This window comes from Volvox carteri (assembly GCF_000143455.1).
Source record: "Volvox carteri f. nagariensis unplaced genomic scaffold VOLCAscaffold_137, whole genome shotgun sequence".
Lineage (NCBI taxonomy): Eukaryota > Viridiplantae > Chlorophyta > Chlorophyceae > Chlamydomonadales > Volvocaceae > Volvox > Volvox carteri.
In genome coordinates this window covers 31,448-36,670 of record NW_003307680.1, presented here as the reverse complement: position 1 = coordinate 36,670, position 5,223 = coordinate 31,448, and the positions used below count along the sequence as shown (strand labels likewise).

The 5,223-nt window shown below is 46.1% G+C and overlaps 1 protein-coding gene across 1 annotated transcript in view; it reads right to left on the bottom strand.

Annotated features, from left to right (window-relative positions):
* Window positions 1-5,223, bottom strand: part of VOLCADRAFT_100681 (uncharacterized protein) — a gene marked incomplete at both ends in the record, with an annotated part of 44,130 nt that overhangs the window by 8,731 nt on the left and 30,176 nt on the right. The window lies entirely within an intron of this gene.

The following is a 5,223-nucleotide window of genomic DNA, read 5'->3' as shown; positions in this document are numbered from 1 at the left end:
TGTGAAGCATATGAAGCATATGAAGCATATGAAGCATACGATGAAAAAAAAAGAAAAGAAAAGCGCGAAAAAAAAAGACGCGCGCGCGAGGGGGATTAAACCGGCGACGTGGTGGACAGACAGACGGACGGACTAGAGCGCGCTGTTCGCGCGAGTGGGCCGTAGCTCCTGTGCTGGCTGATGGCTGATACCTGCATTGCGCGGACAGTATGTGTCGTGCTTGTCCGTTGCATATGCTTGCAGATCGCATATGCTTGCAGATTGCATATGCTTGCACATCGCATCTGGCATATGCTTGCAGATCGCATATGCTTGCAGATCACATATGCTTGCAGATCGTATATGCTTGCAGATCACATATGCTTGCAGATCACATATGATTGCAGAGCACATATGATTGCACATCGCATGTGGCATATGCTTGCATATGAAGCATTTGTGCATATGAAACACATGTGCATATGTGCATATGAAGCATATGTGCATATGTGCATATGTGCATATGCTTCATATGAAGCATATGAAGCATATGAAGCATACGAAGAAATGCTTGCAGATCGAATGTGGCATATGCTTGCAGATCGCATCTGGCATATGCTTGCAGATTGCATATGCTTGCAGATCGCATATGCTTGCAGATCGCATATGCTTGCACATCGAATGTGGCATATGCTTGCAGATCGCATCTGGCATATGCTTGCAGATCGCATATGCTTGCAGATCACATATGCTTGCAGATCGTATATGCTTGCAGATCACATAGGATTGCAGATCACATATGATTGCACATCGCATGTGGCATATGATTGCATATGAAGCATTTGTGCATATGAAACACATGTGCATATGTGCATATGAAGCATATGTGCATATGTGCATATGTGCATATGTGCATATGTGCATATGTGCATATGAAGCATACGTGCATACGTGCATATGAAGCATAAGAAGCATATGAAGCATACGAAGCAAAAAAAAGAAAAAAAAGCGCGCAAAGAAAAGAACACGCCCGCGCTGGGGATTGAACCGACGATTTGGTGGACAGAGGGACGGACGGACAGACGGCGAATCGGCCCAAGGCCTCCGCTCCAATAGTCGCTACGGCTACGGACGGCGGAGCGGCCTAAGGCCTCCCCTAGACTAGAGCGCGCTGTTCGCGCGAGTGGGCCGTAGCTCCGAAGCATAGCGTAGCATAGCGAAGCACATAGCGTAGCATAGCATAGCGTAGCATAGCATAGCATAGCGTAGCATAGCGTAGCATAGCATAGCTATGATGGCATAGGCTTGCATATCGCATATGCTTGCACATCGAATGTGGCATATGCTTGCAGATTGCATATGCTTGCAGATCGCATATGCTTGCAGATCGCATATGCTTGCAGATCGCATATGTTTGCACATCGAATGTGGCATATGCTTGCAGATCGCATCTGGCACATGCTTGCAGATCGCATCTGCTTGCAGATCGCACATGCTTGCAGATCGCATAGGCTTGCATATCGCATATGCTTGCACATCAAATGTGGCATATGCTTGCAGATCGTATATGCTTGCAGATCGCATATGCTTGCACATCGAATGTGGCATATGCTTGCAGATCGCATCTGGCATATGCTTGCAGATCGCATATGCTTGCAGATCGCATATGCTTGCACATCGGATGTGGCATATGCTTGCAGATCGCATATGCTTGCAGATCGCATATGCCTGCAGATCACATATGATTGCACATCGCATGTGGCATATGATTGCATATGAAGCATTTGTGCATATGAAACACATGTGCATATGTGCATATAAAGCATATGTGCATATGTGCATAGGTGCATAGGTGCATATGTGCATATGTGCATATGTGCATCCGAAGCATATGTGCATATGTGCATATGAAGCATATGAAGCATATGAAGCTGCACATCGCATGTGGCATATGCTTGCATATGAAGCATTTGTGCATATGAAACACATGTGCGCATGTGCATATGAAGCATAGGTGCATACATGCATATGTGCATCTGAAGCGTGTATTAAGCGGGTACGGCATTACTGTAATGTAACAGAAGACTGCATCTGCTTGCATATGCTTGCAGAGCGCATAGGCTTGCATATCGCATATGCTTGCACATCGAATGTGGCATATGCTTGCAGATCGCATATGCTTGCAGATCGCATATGCTTGCAGATCGCATAAGCTTGCAGATCGCATATGTTTGCACATCGAATGTGGCATATGCTTGCAGATCGCATATGCTTGCAGATCGCATATGCTTGCAGATCGCATACGCTTGCAGATCGCATATGCTTGCACATCGAATGTGGCATATGCTTGCAGATCGCATATGCTTGCAGATCGCATATGCTTGCAGATCACATATGATTGCACATCGCATGTGGCACATGCTTGCATATGAAGCATTTGTGCATATGAAGCATATGTGCATATGTGCATATGTGCATGCGTCGGCATATGCTTGCAAATCGCATATGGACAGTGCTTGCACATCGAATGTGGCATATGCTTGCAGATCGCATATGCTTGCAGATCGCATATGCTTGCAGATCGCATATGCTTGCAGATCACATATGATTGCACATCGCATGTGGCACATGCTTGCATATGAAGCATTTGTGCATATGAAGCATATGTGCATATGTGCATATGAAGCATATGTGCATATGTGCATATGTGCATATGCTTCATATGAAGCAATGAAGCATATGAAGCACACGAAGAAATGCTTGCAGATCGAATGTGGCATATGCTTGCAGATCGCATCATATGCTTGCAGATTGCATATGCTTGCAGATCGCATATGCTTGCAGATCGCATATGCTTGCACATCGAATGTGGCATATGCTTGCAGATCGCATCTGGCATATGCTTGCAGATCGCATATGCTTGCAGATCGAACGTGGCATATGCTTGCAGATCGCATCTGGCATATGCTTGCAGATTGCATATGCTTGCAGATCGCATATGCTTGCAGATCGCATATGCTTGCACATCGAATGTGGCATATGCTTGCAGATCGCATCTGGCATATGCTTGCAGATCGCAGATGCTTGCAGATCACATATGCTTGCAGATCGTATATGCTTGCAGATCACATATGATTGCAGATCACATATGATTGCAGATCACATATGATTGCACATCGCATGTGGCATATTCTTGCATATGAAGCATTTGTGCATATGAAACACATGTGCATATGTGCATATGAAGCATATGTGCATATGTGCATATGTGCATATGAAGCATATGAAGCATATGAAGCATACGAAGCATACGAAGAAATGCTTGCAGATCGAATGTGGCATATGCTTGCAGATCGCATCTGGCATATGCTTGCAGTTTGCATATGCTTGCAGATCGCATATGCTTGCAGATCGCATATGCTTGCACATCGAATGTGGCATATGCTTGCAGATCGCATCTGGCATATGCTTGCAGATCGTATATGCTTGCAGATCACATATGCTTGCAGATCACATATGATTGCACATCGCATGTGGCATATGATTGCATATGAAGCATTTGTGCATATGAAACACATGTGCATATGTGCATATGAAGCATATGTGCATATGTGCATATGTGCATATGTGCATATGAAGCATACGTGCATACGTGCATATGAAGCATAAGAAGCATAAGAAGCATATGAAGCATACGAAGCAAAAAAAAGAAAAAAAAGCGCGCAAAGAAAATAAAACGCCCGCGCTGGGGGTTGAACCGACGACTTGGTGGATAGAGGGACGGACGGACTAGAGCGCGCTGTTCGCGCGAGTGGGCCGTAGCTCCTGTGCTGGCTGATGGCTCATATCTGCATTGCGCGGACAGTATGTGTCGTGCTTGTCCGTTGCATATGCTTGCAGATCGCATATGCTTGCAGATTGCATATGCTTGCACATCGCATCTGGCATATGCTTGCAGATCGCATATGCTTGCAGATCACATATGCTTGCAGATCGTATATGCTTGCAGATACATATGCTTGCAGATCACATATGATTGCAGAGCACATATCATTGCACATCGCATGTGGCATATGCTTGCATATGAAGCATTTGTGCATATGAAACACATGTGCATATGTGCATATGAAGCATATGTGCATATGTGCATATGCTTCATATGAAGCATATGAAGCATATGAAGCATACGAAGAAATGCTTGCAGATCGAATGTGGCATATGCTTGCAGATCGCATCTGGCATATGCTTGCAGATTGCATATGCTTGCAGATCGCATATGCTTGCAGATCGCATATGCTTGCACATCGAATGTGGCATATGCTTGCAGATCGCATATGCTTGCAGATCACATATGCTTGCAGATCGTATATGCTTGCAGATCACATATGCTTGCAGATCACATATGATTGCAGAGCACATATGATTGCACATCGCATGTGGCATATGCTTGCATATGAAGCATTTGTGCATATGAAACACATGTGCATATGTGCATATGAAGCATATGTGCATATGTGCATATGTGCATATGCTTCATATGTGCATATGTGCATATGTGCATATGTGCATATGTGCAGATGTGCATATGTGCATATGAAGCATACGTGCATACGTGCATATGAAGCATAAGAAGCATATGAAGCATACGAAGCAAAAAAAAGAAAAAAAAGCGCGCAAAGAAAAAAACACGCCCGCGCTGGGGATTGAACCGACGACTTGGTGGACAGAGGGACGGACTAGAGCGCGCTGTTCGCGCGAGTGGGCCGTAGCTCCTGTGCTGGCTGATGGCTGTTTCCTGCATTGCGCGGAATCAATATGCGCCATGCTCGGGAGGGCTGCTTGGTATATGCAAATCAGACATTCCGCAGCAAGTATAGCAAGCGGCCCTCAGAAGCACATATGGCGCTTAAGGGCCACACACACACACAATATGAAGGCGGAAGGAAACTGAGGTTGCAGAGGGTAGCACGCAACTTTAGCCTGTCAGCCAGTGTGAAACGCTCGCGTGGGACTCGAACCCGCAGGGGGCTCCACACACAGGTGGACAGCTCCCCATTCCTTCCCGTAGGGAGCGAGCGTGTCGTCCGGGGTCCGGACGCTGTCATTTAACGCCGTACAGTGGCGGGTCGTGGCTTCAACTGTCAACTAGTGGGTCCAGCGGGTTTCCAGCTGGCGTGCATGCTGGAACCGGGTCGTGTACCGCTGCTCCGTTTCGCGTGCTGCCTGCTTCAGTAGGCGCAGGCT